The following is an 18,515-nucleotide window of genomic DNA, read 5'->3' as shown; positions in this document are numbered from 1 at the left end:
CACACTAAACTCAAAATATACAATTCCATTTAACTTACAGATAATAATTATTAATTAATTATAGTTTAACTTTACATCGATAAATCTTAAAATCAATGTGGAAAAATGATTTTCTTCATTTTACAAATAAGGATATGGAGATATCAAGAAGGAACAGAGTCAAGTCTCTAAATCCTCTTCAACTTCTCCCTTGATAAAAATTTTATTTCTACCTGTCAACTTTTGAAGGAAGGCACAGTTGGCTAGCTTTCCTTTGACAAAGGGAACTGAACCCTTATTGGCCTCTGAAGGTCTGCCTCATTGGTGGCTTGCCCCACCACCACCCAGCAGAAATGTTTGGATTACCTATAGTCCTTGTCAAATTAGGCTAGTACCCAGGTCACTGGTGCCTCATCTCACTTGCGCCTATGCCAAAGATGTAAAATTTGGTGCAGATGCCCACCTTAATGCTTCAAGGTATAGACCTTTTAGCTGAAGCTGTAGCCAGTACTATAGGGTCAAAGGGAAGAACAGCAATTACTGAACAGAGTTGTGGAAGTCCCAAAGTAACAAAAGATGGTATGACTGTTGCAAAGTCAACTGATTTAAAAGACAAATACAAAAACATTGGCATCAAACTTATTCAAAGATGCTGCCAATAACACAAAGGAAAGGGCTGGGGATGGCATCACTATCACTGTCTTGGCACGCTCTATTGCCAAGGGAGGCTTCGAAAAGGTTAGCAAGGGTGCTGATCCTGTGGAAATCAGGAGAGGTATGCTATTTGCTATTGATGTTGTAATTGTTCAACTTAAGGAGCAGTCTAAACCTGTGATGATCCCTGAAGAAATTGCTCAGGGTGCTAAGATTTCTGCAAATGGTGACAAATTGGCAAAATCCTTTCCGATGTAATGAAAAAGTTTGGAAGAAAGGGTGTCATAACATGAAAGGATGGAAAAACTAAATGATGAATTAGAAGTTATAGAAGGCATGAAGTTTGATCAAGGATATATTTCTCTTTATTAATACATCAAAAGTTCAGAAATGTGAATTCCAAGATGCCTGTTTTACTGAGTGAAAAGAAAATCCTAGTGTCCAGTCCATTGTACCTGCTCTTGAAATTGCTAACACTCACTGTAAGCCCCTGGTCATAATCGCTGAAGATGTTGATGGAGAAGCTCTGAGTACACTCATTTTGAGAAAGTTAAAAGTTGATTTTTAGGCTGTAGCAGTGTAAGCTCCAGCTTTAGATGATAATAGAAAGAACAGGTTTAAAGACATGACTATTGCTACTGGTGGAGAAATGTGTGGAGAAGGACTGACTTTAAATCTTGAAGATGTTAGCCTCATGACTTAGGAAAAGTTGGAGAGGTCATTGTGACAAAAGATGATGCCATGCTCTTAAAAAGAAAAGGTGACAAGATTCAAGTTGAAAACCATATTCAAGAAGTCATTGAGCAGTTAGATGTCACAACTAGAAAATGTGAAAAGGAAAAGCTGAAAGAATTTCTGGAAGAACTCTCAGGAGTAGCTGTGCTGAAGTTTGGTGGGACAAGTGATGTTGAAGTGAATGAAGAGAGTTACAGATGCCGTCAAAGCTACACAAGCTCCTGTTGAAGAAGATAGTAGGGTTGTGCCCTGCTCTGGTGCTTTCCAGCCTTAGATTCAATAACTCCAACTAATGAAGATCAAAACATTGGTATAGAAATTACTAAGAGAACACTTAAAATTCTTGCAATGACCATTGCTATGAATGCCCGTGTTAAAGGGTCACTGATGGTTGAGAAAAATTATACAGGGTTCCTCAGAAGTTGATTATGATGCTATAGTTGGAGACTTTGTGAATATGGTGGAAAAGGAATCATTGATCCAACTAAGGTTGTAAGAACTCCTTTCTTAGATGCTGCTGGAGTGGCTTCTCTGTTAACAGCAGCAGAAGCTGTAGTCCCTGAAATTCCTAAAGAAGAGAAGGACCCAGGAATGGGCAGAATGGGTGGAATGGGAGGTTATATGGGAGGTGACATATTCTGATTCCTAGAATAGTGCTTTACCCTTATTAATGAACTGTGAGAGGAAGCTCAAGGCTGAGCTCCTCAACAATAACTTCAGAGAAATCAGCTGAAGGAAAAGACTGAAGAAAAGGCTGGCTGATGTTTAAAAAATCACTACAACTATCAGTTACTAGTTTCAGTTGACAGCATATAATGGTTGACTATTGTCACTGTCTATGCCTACAGATTATTTTTTTATTTTTGAATAAGACATTGGAATATTCCTGATAACTGAATACAAGAGCCAGGTACCAAAATACTGATTTCAACTTAAATCACAGAGGCATCTGTATTCTGTTAAAATCAGGATTTTAGTGCTTGCCATCACCAGATGAAAAGTTAAGAAGTACATTTCTGTGGAGAGTTAAGAATAATTGTGTACAAAGTAGAGAAATATCCACTTATGTGACAATCTTTGTGTAATAAAAATTTGTTTGAAAACAATGAAAAGGGGAACTGAAACTGAATTAAGGTGATGATTCTCATTACCATGTTTAGAGATATTTGACTTTTTGGAAAGGAACAACTGCTTATCTAAATTTATTAAAGACGTATTGTGGAATGTCAAACATTACTGACAGTCTAGTCATGCACTTATATGTCTCAGCTGGCATGGCTCCTGTACCAAAGCTCAGAAGATCCTGAAAAAACAGGTCATTATGCATGATTGATGGGTTCCATCAATCAAGGCATGAAAAACAGAAGCCAAAAGGTCAAACTGAGACTGGATATACAAAGGTACAAGATACAAACAAGTATCCTCTAGTTAAAATACTTGTCTAATCAGGTAGAAAAGATCAGTTAAACTGGAATGGAGGGACAGAATGTTAGGCAAAAACTATGGCAATAATTTGTCTTGATATGACAAGTAAAAGTATGAATTGAGAGGAACAGAGAGAAGGTACCAAAATGCCAGAAACAAGATGAAATTGAACAGATTATAGGAGTAAAAACAACATGTAAATCTATTTCATAAATTAAAAATCATCATAAACTGTAATTAGGTATTACTTTTGAGTTAAATTTCATAATATGGCCCCAAATTCATCTCAGCAATTTTTGAAAGCTCTCCCTTATTCCTTATTTACACTAATTCTTCCTTGCCCAAATTAGTTAACACTTACTTTACCAATTTTTCAGTCTCCATACTAATCAAACCACTCCCATTCAGCTTGCAATCTCATGACCCTACTGTGACAATTCTTCATCAGGTCATCCATGACATTTATAAGTAATCTAAATCAGTGGGTAACTTTAGCCCTGATTTTACTTGAGTTTCTAGAATGCTAAACCCATCTGAGTACTCCACCTTTATTTCAACACTCTCTTTACTCACTTCTACATCACATCCTCCTGGGATGTCCTCTATTTTCTGGCTGCTCCTTCTTTTTCTTCTTTGCTGACTCAGTTTTCTCAAAACAATCCTGAAATGTCAAATGCCCTTTAGGGTGTATTCTTCAATCCTTGTCTCTTTTCATTCTGTACATTCCTGTAAAGAAACCCTTCCTTTGTTCTTCAGTTACCAGGCATATTTTTGTGACTTTTACATATAAATCTCTAGCAGGCTTCTGAGTTTCAGGTTGATCTATCCAATTCACAGTTTTCACTTGCATGTTCTAGACATATCCTAAACAGCCAGTTTAGCCAAACTCCTGACCACCTTCCCAGTCTGTTCTCCTCCCATTGTTCGCTATTGAACAGTATGCTCCTCCATCCATTTCTTCAAGCCAGAGCAATACACCACTAAATAGCTAATAGCCAATACACCACTATATTTGGTTGATTTTACTTTATAAATTGTAATGTTTCCATTACTCTTTTCTATCTTTACTGAGTCCAGGTTACTACGGTCTATCATGCAGACATATTGCTAATAGCTTCCTGACCAGGGCTTCCTGAAACTTACTCTCTAAACTGAAGCAAAGTATTTTTTCACTCTAACCAGGTATTTTCTGTTTAAATCTCTTGAAAAGGTTGAACATCTCTAATCTGGGTTACAGGCCCCCAGGTGATCTGCTCCCCGCAGCCATATCTAGTCTCTCACATCCACTGCATTTTGCTCTCCAGCCACACCACACTGCTTCCACTATGTTAATACAGCACACCGTCCTGCCACAGCCTTTGTACAGCCTGTTCCCTCAGCTTCATGCACTTTTCCCCATTCCTTGTCATTGCCTTAAATTAACTCCAACTTATCTTTAGATCTCAGCACCAGAGTCACTTCCTCAGAAAGTCTCCCTTGACCTATACCTTCTAGCTTCCCCCAAAAAATTCAGGTTTCCTATATACTCTCATTATACTCTGAAACTTTTATACATAGCATCTGCCATGGTGTACAATTATAGAGTTATTTATGTGATTGCAAACCTGGAAGGAAGGGATGATGCTGCTCTCTGTTCACATTGCAAGCTCAGTGCCATTATAGCAGTCATCACAGAGGAGGGGTTCGGCATTATTTGTTGAATGTTTACGTGAATGGACTGAACTGCCTGGGTGAACACCTTTTCATCTTCTCAAGGCTCTAAGAAAGCTTCCTCAAATGAATGTTTCCTCCTCTGTACTCATAAGCAACTCTGTTTATGTTAGTATCATATTTATCACATTGATGATTGTATAGGTATCTTTTTTCCAACACAGGTTATGAGTTTTTTCGTGCCTGAGGTTAGAAATCATGTCTTGTTCACTGTTGTATCCTGAGGCCTCTTGCAGTTCTGAGCATATCACAGCCACTCAGAAGTAGAAGGAACTGAAGTAGAGAAAAAGATGAATTCTGCTGGTTTTAAGATTTCAATTGGCCTTGCTTCAAGAATAAACCCATTTGCACACAGGAGGCAAAGCCAGGCATTACTGAGGAAAATTGCTTAATCTGCTCTATGTATTATAGATAATATCCTGAATCTGCTAACAAGCCCTGCCAAAACATGCTGAGCTCCTGAATAATTCAAAGCTTTCTTCTCCTGTTCTTTCTTCCTCATCTTCTTCTCCTTCTTTTCCTTCTCCTTCCCCTCCTCTCTTTCCATTTATAAATACAATCTGAATATTAAAACTTCATTACCCTTTCATAAAAAACAAAATCTTTCATGATAATTTCATATTTTTTGGAAAAGGGTAGACTTTAAATACAAAATAGGTAGTTGGGATTTTTAAAAAAATCATACAATTAAAATAAAGCATTAGTTTACAAAGCAGGTGATCAAGTTTTAAAGTTCACCATCCAGGGAGGCCTGGGTGGCTAAGACAGTTAAGTATCTGCCTTTGGCTCAGATCATGATCCCAGGGTCCTGGGATGGAGTCCCATATCTGGTTCCTTGCTCAACAGGGAGCCTTCTCTTCCCTCTACCTCTGGCTCCTCCTGCTTGCCCTCTCTCTCTCTCTGACAAATAAATAAAATCTTTAAAAAAAATAACTTTCATTATCCATAGATATGATGATAGAATTAAGAAATAAGAATGGATTTTATTTTTAAGGGGTTGATTATATTTATGAGTAATAAAATCTTAAATTTTTTACTAAGACAAACTGGATGTAGTTAATCTTTAAAATTCATATTATAAAGAAAAACTGAGTCCTCTCATGACCTCTCTCTTGATGCATTTGTTGTCAACATAATACTTCTCTAAGGAGTCACTGATTACCACTCAGGTTCTCAATTCCTAGCTTAAGTGCTCTGCTAAATATAACAGATAAATACATTAGGATTTTGTTTAGTAACTGGCAATCTCTCACACAACTTAGAAAAAAATATGTGTCATTAGCTTGTTCCTTGACTTTCAAACCTGAAAGATTATCATTAGCCAAGTGAAATGTTCTATTTACTTGGTAGGGAAATTTGGGGCATTACCCATGACATAGATAATGGGCCTGCATTAAAAAAGACAGGCACAGGAAGCTTTGAAGTTTTCAGATAATAATCTCCTAGATAAGGAAAGAGTAACTATCTTTACCTGTTTTTAGCAACAAAGCACATCATCAAAGCAAAAACACACAGAAGGAATGCCATGGATATGATTTAATGAGTAATATTTTAGAATAAACATTATACTGATACTTCATTTATATGTATTAGCTGATATGCTTATTAGATACAACTGAGCTTGTTGGAAAGAATATTTCCAAAAGATCTTATCTTCATTGGTTTGGGCTAACAGATTTCACACAATTAACTACAGATTAAGATATAAATAGAAGATATTAATAGATAGATATCAATTACTCCCTATAATTTTACAGTAGTTAAAAACAGACACAGAAAATTATACTTTTAATTTTTAATTCAACTTTTTTGAGATTCAATATGCATACAATAATACATCATCATTTTTTAAATGTATAGTTCAATGAGTTTTAACAAGAGTGTGCAACATGAAACAACTGCTTTAATGGAGATCTAGAATACATGAATGCACAACTTGTTCATCTGTGGATAAACATTTGGGTTGTTTTTAGTTTGGGGCTATTACAATTAAAGCTATGATGAACATGCATGCACAAGTCTTTCTGTGGACTTTTTTGTTTCCATTTCTTGTTGATAAATACCTAAGGGAGGAATTGCTGAATCATGCCAGGAGGTATATATTAAACTTTATAAGAAACTGCCAATCTAAAAAACATACTTTAATTAATAAAATTCAAAGGTATCAGGAGGGCATAAATATATATCCAACATGTATTCATTCATTCCACAAATGTTAAGAAATTATCTATTATACGGCAGCATAAGTTTGTGCATTGAACGTATAGAATTTAACAAGACATAGTCCTGCCCTGAGGACATTCAGAGAATATGGGAAATACTCTCTTGTGCATGTTTGAAAAGACATCTCTCTATATACAATGTATCTGAGAAAGCAATACTTATGTAATTGGATATGCTAAGCCCCAGGTCTGCTATCAATTAGTTATCTAACTTTAAGAAGGCTCTTAATCCCTTTGAGCTTTATTATCTTTAAAAAGACAAGACTGAAATAATTAGCTATTTTCAAACACTAAAATAAATCAGTAATTTGTAATGGAAGTAAAAGGAAATAGCAGTAACTCTCCAAATTTGTTAACTCCAAATAAAGTTGATAGCCTAAAATTTCAAAGTAGTTGATACTTTTGCTAAGAGATTGATTAATAGGGTGATTTCTAATAAGGATTAGCAATTATTTCTTAAAGTATAGTAATAGTTCATATGCACAGCATTAGAACATGAATGGTAGGAGAAACTGTATCAATCACAGGCCTGAAAATTTACTCTCCACTGAATCACAACCAATCTGAAATCTAGGAATGAAAACTATAGCCAAACATAGCAGAACACTAAATTGAAAAAAGAAGAACCCAAAGCTTCCAATAGCTCCTGACATCGTAAGTTCCAACTGCCATATTTTAATGCTGTAGATACCAAATAAACTGAAACTGGCTTTATCCAGCAACTGTTAATGAGACCTTTCTTAGCAAACAGTTCAAAAAGTGATCTTCATGGAAAATCAAAACAGGGCAGGGAATCAACGTCATGTAAGAAATATGTATAGAATAGTCCTCGTCTATAATTTTTTGTATTAAATTCAATTAGCCAACATATAGTACATTATTAGTTTTTGATGTAGTGTTCAATGATTCATTAGTTGTATATAATACCCTATGCTCATCACATCACCTGCCTTCCTTAATACCCATCACTGGTTACCCTATCTCCCCATCCTCCTTCCTTCTGCAGCCCTCAGTTTGTTTCCCAGAATCCAGTCTCTCCCTCTCTGGTTTGTCTCCCTCTCTCGATTTCTGCCCGTTCAGTTTTCCTCCTTTCCCCTATGAGTCTCTGTGGTATTCCTATATTCCACATATGAGTGAAACTAAATGATAATTGTCTTTCTCTGCTTGACTTATTTCACTTAGCATAATACCCCTTCAGTGCCATCCACATTGACACAAATGGTAGGTAGTCATCCTTTCTGATGGCCGAGTAATATTCCATTATATATATGAACCATAATCTTTATCCATTCATCTGTTGAAAGACATCTCAGCTCCTTTGACTACTAGATATTGTGGACATTGTTGCTATGAACATTGGGGTGCATGTGCCCCTTCTTTTCACTACATCTGTATCTTTGGGGTAAATACACAGTGCTGTAATTGCTGGGTCATAGGGTAGCTCTATTTTTAACATCTTGAGGAACCTCCATACTGTTTTCCAGAGTAGCTGTACCAATATGCATTCCCATCAACAGTGGAAGAGGGTTCCCCTTTCTCCATATCCTCACTAACATTTATTATCCCTTGTCTTACTATTTTTCGCCATTCTAATAGGTGTAAGGTGGTATGTCATTGTGGTTTTTATTTGTATTTCCCTGATTACAAGTGCCGTGGAGCATTTTCTCATGTGTCTGTGAGCCATCTATATGCCTTCTTTGGAGAAGTGTCTGTTCATTTCTTCTGCCCATTTCTTGACTGGATTATTTGGTTTTTGGGTGTTGAGTTTGATAAGGTCTTTAGAGATCATGGCTTATCCTTGTCCATAATTAATAAATCTTTTAACATATACTTACAGATTTATAGGGAAAGAATTCTTATTTCTTTTTATGACAATTTCATCTGTCATTTATCTCTGCTACCATGTTCACACTAGGACTCTGTTTCCTAGACATTACAAAGTAAATCCACATACACCAGTGGCCACCATTCCAAACAAAAGACACACCAATTCTCTAAAGAAGCTAAGTATTCCATCAAGAACACAATGCACTGGGTGGAAAAGATTCCTTATCAGGAAAAAATGATAGTCTGGATACTCTGATAGTCTGGAGACTATCTTCTCCTAGCATTTGAATAAACATGGAGATCAACACATTAGACAGAACATTACCGAATAGTGAATAATAAAATGTAACTGCCTACTTTGGAGGTCTTCCAGAGATTGTTAGGGCATGAAATCAGGACAGTACCAGGAATCAATGACTTACTGGTCCATGTAACCATAGGTAAGTCAACTATTATTTATCTATGCCTTCTTATCCCTATAAGAAAAATAATGCTTGTTTATATTCATAGCTCTATAATAGTGAACAGGAAAATCATGAAAAAATATTCATTTTTATGTAACATATAGTTTAGAAAATGATAAAATAAAGGTGTTTCATACATTATATGGCATTGTACAAATGTAAAATAATCATTATTGTCATGATTACCATCATAACTTTAAATGTAGATACCATTTATGATTTCTAGGTAGGAACAAAAATCATTTCTTAGAATAACAGAAATTTCTCATGAATTCTTAGGCTTCAAATTGAGCCTAAGGCTAATTTTCCATCATTGCTGGGCCTCATACAATGATCCCATGCTTTACCACCTATAAAATAACCATGAAAAGCATATGAGAGATGATCATCACATACATATAATGAGTACAAATTCACTCCTGGATATAACCCCAAATTCATTATATCTATTTTTCCACAATCAAAACTGTGGCACCCTCTATCAGAACAAGACTCATTCACCCAAGACCTTAAATGGAACCTTGTTTTCATATACTAATTGGTCAAGAATCAGAGCAGGATGACTAAAAGGTAGAAGAGGTAGCTGACAAATATCTGCCTGGCTCTCAGTTCTTTACTGAGTTCTGGAGGGTTTGGGTCTTTTCTTTCTTATTCCTGGTTTATTTAAGTCCATCCTCTGTCATCACTTTATAATTTCTCTAGTGTGGTAGGAAGCAAGAGGAAATGGAGGCAATACTAGAATGAGGGTGCAGTGACCATCAATCTTAAGGCTATCAAAATCACTGGCATCATCCAAGCTGAAAACAAAAACACCGAATCTGTCATCTAGTCTCTTCTGTACATCCAGGGCTAACATTAAGCCCATGTCTCTTCAGGGTTAGCTGGGGCTGAGTAGAGTCATACAACCTTTCGTTACTCACTAGCATTTCCTGAGTAACAGCCTATGCTGCTAGTAGCCTTCTCTCTTACATATAAAATCATTTCTCTGTTGCTCTAATCTTTCTTGACTTTTTCTCTTTAATTAAAATAAATAATGTATATTCCTTTAATAGTAAGCCACATCAGGTGGTTATTGAGCTAACTGAATTGCTTGACCTCTCTATGTTTGCTTAAAAAGTTTTAAACATCAAGATGAACCTTGCAGAAACCTTTGACCAGTAAAGAAGTGAGAAGCAGGGGAAGTCAAAGGCATTCAAATGTCAAAATTATAAACTATATTTAAAAAAATGAAGCTCAAGACTGTGTTCCTACAGTATCTCCAAATCACAGTGCCAAAATGTTTTAAAAATTCTTCTTTCTTGTTTATTGAGCAGAGATGCCAATGAATAATTGTTAAGACTTGATTTTTTAATTTTTTAAAAAATATTTAAATTGTTTATTTGACAAAGTGAGAAAGATGATCATATGTAGGCAGAGAGGCAGGTGCGGTGGTGGGGGCGAGCAGGCTCCTTGCTGAGCAGAAAGCCCGATGCAGGACTCTGAGACCATGACCTGAGCTGAAGGCAGAGGCTCAATCCTCTGAGCCACCCAGGCGCCCCAAGACTTAGAAGATTTTTTTAAAAGGGAAGTAGAATTTTTATTGTTTTATCCCTTTCTGCAAAAACACTGCATTATTTGGCTGATTTCTGATGTTTTTGAAGTTAATTGTTATTCTTCCACCTCAAAGCAGATCACTTCAAGTTCTATAAAGATACCATAGAGCTCAGTGAAATTTAAATAGTAACATTACATAAAAGTAGAGATCTTCAAAAGCATAATCCATTTCTTTTCATTTTGATGTATATAAAAATAGGAATGAAAAATATCTATGATATCTATAAAGATAGTATTAGCTATAGCTGACAAATATTCTATTTGAATATATATTTGAGCAATATTCTTCAGAATTAAATCACACAAATAGGAACATGATTCTATAATTACACAAATACTTTCTTTTGGAGAAGAGCATGGTCTATTTTTACCCCTCTCTAGAGTATTCTGGCAGTCACTACCAAAATTTTATCTGCTTCATTTGATAAGGACATTGATAAAAGGTGGATTACTAAGAGTGAGTCACAAGTGGATGGTTTACCTTGACATCACAGAAAATTTGTACAAAAACTCAAGCAAGAACAACGGACTCTGGTTTCTTTGGTTTCAGTTCTGACTCCTTATAGTAAGAAACAGCCTGAGTTCAGGATAAGCGACCTGAGAAAAAGTGGAGGAAAAAGGATGGTGGATACCAGATATCAATGGAGAAAGATAAAAGAGCTAAACGGGACTATCCTCACTAAACATGCTATGTATTATTAAAATATACTTTCCCTTTATATACTAGAGGGAGAATTTGGGAAGTTAAAATGTCACAATTTATAGAATTAAGATTATTTCCTTATATTTAAAATAAATTGAAAATCAAAGGTATAAATCTAGTTTAACATGTCAACTTCATGACTGAGTTTCTCAAATCTTCCTGAAATAAACAAGTAAATCATTAAAGTTGTAAGCGAGTAAATAACAAGTTGTGGTGAATTTAGTAAAAGGAAGAAACATTGATGAGTTAGCTGATGGTGACTTAATTATCTCAATTTTTGCTGTGATAGTATTCAAATAAAATAAAATTCAAAGCCCTGGGAAGCACAGCTTTGTCTGGTTTTAGATTAAACACTGAGAAATGCATGAGCCAAAATATTGCAGGAATCTTTCCAAGGAAACCATTAACTTGCTGCATGACTAATATAACCCAAAATAATTGATAGAAGACAATAGCATGCTAGATTGATAGGACAGAGCAAAAGCTGGGATTTCTACTTAAATTACACTCATGGTCAGACTCAAATCAAAGTGGTAGGGATAGAAGGCAATCTGAAATAATCTATATTCTACTACAAATCTGTTTTCAGCTTTAGGTCTCTTTTGTAACATCCTGCATAAATAAGTTTGAATGCCTTAAAGATCCAAGAGAGATATGCAAAGACAGAATCTTCTGAAGGGATATGAAGAAAGTGTTGGGAGGACAACCCAACACTTTCTTGGAAGACCCTAATCTATCACACCACATTTCAGCATTGAGAAGATATCAACTTAATTTCTTACAACTCTTTTCCTCTTTCTTCTTTTTTTTTTTCCTTTCTCATTTTCTTTACCCATCTTCTCTGCATCAGTACTAATATTATTGGCAGCAAACGGGGTTTTCAAAGAGTGTTAAAACCTTAATAAGAGAGTATTATCAGGGAACAAGGACTTTCTGTTAAATCAGCAGAAATATGTTAATATCATTAACATATCATAGTGCCTTTATCATTACCAAAATGTTTTATAACGGGCAATAATTTAATGTTTTTGTAGTATATGTAGACTCTTATACTTGTATGACATCTGAATAGCAGAGTAGTATTGTACTGAATGACATGAGTAAATAGCTGCAAGTGTATTTACAAATGTGTTGTACTACAAATATCCATACTCAGTGAAGGACAGGAGTTTTAAAATTTTCTGTGTGCTAATACCTGCTATGAAGAATTAGCTATACCACAAAGATAAAATCTTGGAGTTTTTATATAATGGCTCTCCTTTGTACCCCGCTAATTGCTTTAGACTGTATCTCCTGCTTCTCCATCTATAGTATTCCTTGCCTGGATAGGAATGCAATTTCACTGATATCACGCATAAATTAGACAACTTGGAATCAACAAGGCACAACTGGACTATGGAGGGTGAGAGAATACAGAGATTGTGGAATGGCCAGATATTGCAGCTAAACTGTAGTGGAGTATGCCACCTAATATCTAACAAGACAATGAAGTAAATGGAAGAGACAGAATTATCAAAAGCCACCCTTCTGGGAGGCAAACCATAAGAAACTATGGACTCTGAAAAACAACCTGAGGGTTTTGAAGGGGTGGGGGGTAGGAGGTTGGGAGAACCAGGTGGTGGGTAATAGGGAGGGCACGTATTGCATGGAGCACTGGGTGTTGTGCAAAAAGAATGAATACTGTTACGCTGAAAAAATAAATTACTTAATTAAAAAAAAAGCCACCCTTCTGGACATTTCATATGGGATATGGGGAGTTCCCTCAATTGAGAGGAAACTGGAAGAGCCACCATGATTGTTGGCTTTATAAAACATTTTGAAAGTTTGCCAACATGTCAGACTTGGTACAAGGCATTACCTACTTTACTCTCACAGAAGTCTTGATATTTCCCCTATTCACTGTTTCCTCATCTCAGCAAATGGCATTATCATCATCCTTCAAGTTTAAAAAAAAAATCAGTTGATTTGTTCCTTTACATCAATCCTAATATCAAATCCATTACCAAAGTCTGTTAAAGTTCTACTTTAAAATAATCTCAAATCTATTTTCTTTTCTCTATCTCCATTACCACCTCCCTATTCCAGTCTCTCATAGTCTTACCAGACGTTCCACATTAGCAGATCTTATATACTCTGCTTCTGTGCACAGTAAAGTAATTTTCATTAAAACAGATAAATTTATGTTAAAAAAAAAATCACAACACATTAGTCCTCTGACTAAAATCCTCCAGTGGCTTTCTACTGCAACTGAATAAAAACATCCTCCAGACTATGACCTTCAATGCCCTGAATGATGCCATTTGTATTTCTTTTTCCCATCTTTTCTGAGATCTTAGTCTGAACCGATTTGATTAATTATCTACTGTCACCCCTTATTTGAATTTAGGTTCCAAGTTCCTAGTAATTGACACATATTATGATTTTATATACATCAATGTAGTAAATATATGATATTCATGGTATATGATAAATGAGCAAATAAATACATGCAAGTCAATTATCTGCTTAACTACATTGCTTATGACACTAAGGGCCCAACCACAAGTAACTCCAAGGGAAATTCCTTCAAACCACATTTCAGTGACAATCACTTGTTAAGCTAGGTCCCCAACCCACAATTCTCTAGACAAAATTGTAATGAGTTCCACAGTCATTTTACTCTTGTAATTAAAAGTTTTATTTACATAATTGGTCTGCAATATGATAAAAACGAAGTATCATTCTCTTATTTTTACAGACAAGGCAAAAAATATACAGAATATATTAGCATAAATCTTTATGCTAATAACATTATGCTATAACATTTAAGAAAAGTTAACATAACATACTGTTGAAAGTATAGGGCATTGCAGTCCAAGATGGTGACACAGGAAGACCCTAAACCCAACTCCTCCATGTGTATGTGCACACTTTTCTATAAGTGGACAAGAAAAGGCCACAATTAACATAAAACAGTTATGAATAAAAAGATGGAAAATATGATAGCATATACATAAAATGTGGACTGGTGAGTTAGAAAAAGTTTTTGTAGAATGTATTTGAGCTTAAATGGCCATCAATTTAAAATAAATTACTGTATAGTTAGGATGTTATATATGAACTTCAAGGTAATCACAAACTCAAAACCTATATTAGATACACAAAAAATAAACATAACAATACAGAAACTTATCAATCACAAAGAGAGTAAGAGAAGAAAGGAACAGAGAAGAACTTAAAAAAATCATAAAACAATTAACAAATGGCAATAGGTACATACTTGTCGAGAATTACTTTAAATGTAAATGGCCTAAATGCTCCAATCAAAAGACATAGGATGGCAGAATGGGTAAAAAGAACAAGACCCACCTAATATGCTGTCTACAAGAGACTCACCTAAGACCCAAAGACATATACAAACAAAAAGTTAAGGGATGGAAAACATTTGCCATGCAAATAGAAGTGAGGGGGAAAAAAGTTGGGGTATATGAGGTAAAATAGACTTTAAAACAAAGACTGTAACAAGGAAACAAAAAAAAAAAAGAATTACATAATGACAATTCACTAGAGGTTATAGCAATTGCAAATATCTATGCACCCAACTAGAATGCACCTAAATATATAAAGTAAATATTAATAAATTTAAAGGGAGAAATTGATGTTAATACAGGAATAGCAGGGGACTTTAACACCCACTTACATCAATGAATAGATTTTCCAGGCAGAAAATGAATAAAGAAACAGTATCTTTGAATGATACATTAGACCAGATGGCCATACGATATATACAGAACATTCTATCCAAAACCAACAAAATGCACATTCTTTTCAGGTGCATATGAAATATTTTCCTGGATATATGAGATGTTAGGCCATGAAACAAGTTTCATAAATTTAAGAGTACTAAAATCATACCTGCATTCTTTCTAACAACAATGATATAAAACAAGAAGTCAATCACAAGAGAAAAAAGAAAATACCAGCAACACCTGGAGGCTAAAAACTTGCTATTAAATAACCAATGGGTCAATAAGGAAATTGAAGAAATTTTAAAAATACACAGAGCTTAATCTCACAAAACAAACTGGGGGTTGCTGGGGGGAGGTGGGATTGGGAGAGGGGGAGCGGGCTATGGACATTGGGGAGGGGAGACGAACCATAAGAGACTATGGACTCTGAAAAACAACCTGAGGGTTTTGAAGGGTCAGGGGTGGGAGGTTGGGGGAACAGGTGGTGGGTAATGGGGAGGGCACGTTTTGCATGGAGCACTGGGTGTTGTGCAAAAAGAATGAATACTGTTACGCTGAAAAAATAAATAAAATGGAAAAAAAAATACACAGAGAAAAGTGAAAGTGAAATTCAATAGTCCAAAATATTTGGGACATAGTGAAAGCAATTCTAAGGGGAAAATATATAGTGATACAACCCTACCTCCAAAACAAGAAAAAGCTCAAATAGAAATCTAACCTTATACCTAAAGGAACAAAAAAAGATGAAAAAGCAAATCCCAAAGTAAGAAGGAAGGAAATAAAGATCAGAGAAGAAATAAATGACAGAGACTAAAAAAAACCAACAAAACAAACAAACAAACAAAAAACAATATAAAAGATCAATGACTCTTCAAGAAAAAAAGAGAAAGGACTCAAATAAATAAAATCAGAAATGAAAGAGGAAAAATAAAGAAATGAAAGAGGAGAAGTAAAAACTGACACCACAGAAATAAAGAGTATTATTACAGAATACTACAAAAAAATTATACACCAATGCTTGGTTAACCTAGAAGAAAAGGATAAATTTCTGGAAATATACAATCTTCCCAAACTGAATGAAACAAAAGAAATAGAATATTTCAGGAAGAAATAGAAAATCTGAACAGACCAATTACTAATAACAAAATTAAGTTGGTAATAAATAACTACTCAATAATAAAAGTCCACAACCAGATGGATTTATAGGTGAATTCTACCAAAAATTTAAGAAAGTTAATACTGATTTTTCTCAAAAAAAACAAAAAGAGGAAGGAGAGTTTCCAACTACATATTATGAGGCCATTATTACTCTCATACCAAACCAGACAAAGACACCACACAAAAAAGGAAACTACTAGCCAACATCCCTGATGAATATAGATATAAAAATACTCAAGGAAATATTAGCAAACCGCATTTAACAATACATTAAATCATCATTCACCACAATCAAGTGGGATTTATTCCAGGGATACAAGGATGATTCCATTTTCACAAATTAATCAATGTGATAAACCACAGCAATGAAAGGAAGAAAAAAATCACATGCTCATCTCAATAAACATAGAAAATGCGTATGGCAAAATTCAATATCCATTCATGATAAAAACTCTCAACAAAGTGGTTTTAGAGGGAACATTCTGATATAATAAAGGCTAAATATGAAAGACCCGCAGCTAACATACTCAATGGTAAAAAACAGAACTTTTCCTCCAAGATCAGGAACAAGACAGGATGCCCTTGCTACTTTTATTCAACATAGCAGTAGAAGTCTTTGCCACAACAATCAGATAAGAAAAAGAAATAAGAGGCATCCATATTGGTAAGGAAGAAGTTAAATTATCACTACTTGCAGATAACATGATCTATATATAAATCTACAACTACTATAAGTAATAAATGAATTCAATTAAGTTGCAGGATTCAAAATTAATACCCAGAAATTGGTAGCATTTCTATACACTAATAATGAAGTACCAGAAAAGAGAAATTAAGAAAACAATTCCATTTACTATTGCACCAAAAGGAATAAAGTATTTAGGACTAAACTTAAGTAAGGAGATGAAAGAACTGTACTCTGAAAACTACAAAACACTGATGAAAGAAACTGAAGATAACACAAACAAATAAAAAGCTATCCCAAGCTCATGAATTGAAAGGACTGATATTGTTAAAACGTCCATACTACTCAAAGCAACCCACAGATTCAGTAAAATCCCTATCAAAACACCAACAGCATTTTTCACAGAACTAGATCAAGTAAAACTAAAATTTGTATGGAACCACAAGACTACAAACAGCCAAAGTAATCTTGAGAAGGAAGAACAAAGCTGGAGGTATCGTAATTCCAGATATCAAAATATACTACAAAACTGTAGTGCTAAATAGAGGATGGTACTGGTACAAAAACAGACATATAGACCAACAGAACAGACAGTCCAGAAATAAACCTTTTCTTATGTGGTCAATTAATCTATGACAAAGGAAGAAAGAATTTACAATGGGGAAAAGATAGTTTCTACAATTAATGATGCTGGGGAAACCAGACACTACATGCAAAAGAATGAAACTGGAAACTAGAAACATTCTAAATGCCATACACAAAAATAAACAAAATGGATTAAAGCCTAAATGTGAGGCTTGAAACCTTAAAAATCCCAGAAGAGAATATAAGTTGTAATTTCCTTCGCATTGGCCATAGAAAAGTTTTTCTAGACATGTTTCCTCAAGAAAGGGAAAAAAAAGCAAAATTAAACCCTTGGGATTACATCAAAATACATCCTTGCATGGTAAAGGAAACCAACAAACAAAAAGGCAGCTTATTGAATGGGAGAAGATATTTGCAAATGATGTATCTTACAAGGAGTTAATATCCAAAATATATAAAGAACTTACACAACTCAACACAAAAGAAACAAACAATCCAATTATAACATGGGCAGATGACTTAAATGGACATTTTTCCAAAGAAGACACAGAGATGGTCTACAGACACATGAAAACATGCTCAACATCACTCATCTTCAGGAAAATGCAAATCAAAACCATAAGGAAATATCATTTCACACCTGCCAGAATGGCTAAAATTAAAAATACAAGAAATAACAAGTACTGGTGAGGATTAGAGAAAAAAGAACCCTAGTACACTGTTGCTGGGAATGTAAAATGGCAACCACTAAGAAAAACATTGTGGAAGTTCTCCAAAAAGTTATAAATAGAAATACCATATAGTATAAGAATTCCACTGCTGGGCATTTACTGAATGAAAATGAAAACACTAATCTGAAAAGATACATGCACCTCTGTATTTATTGCAGCATTATAGCCAAGATATAGAAGTGACCTAAATGTTCACTGATAGATGAATGAATAAGGAAGATGCAGTGAGTGTGTGTGTGTGTGTGTAAGTGTGTGTGTGTGATGAAATACCATGCATCCATAAAAAATGATGATATTGTGTCATTTGTGACAACAT

At 34.9% G+C, this 18,515-nt stretch overlaps 1 pseudogene; it reads left to right on the top strand.

The window, feature by feature from the left end:
- Nucleotides 1-332: 332 nt before the first annotated feature.
- Nucleotides 333-2,010, top strand: LOC123925202 (annotated as a pseudogene).
- Nucleotides 2,011-18,515: the final 16,505 nt, after the last annotated feature.

The sequence above is a fragment of the Meles meles genome, chromosome 14, assembly GCF_922984935.1.
Source record: "Meles meles chromosome 14, mMelMel3.1 paternal haplotype, whole genome shotgun sequence".
In the NCBI taxonomy this organism is placed as follows: domain Eukaryota; kingdom Metazoa; phylum Chordata; class Mammalia; order Carnivora; family Mustelidae; genus Meles; species Meles meles.
The sequence above is the reverse complement of the archived record's forward strand: the minus strand, read 5'-3'. Positions and strand labels throughout refer to the sequence as shown.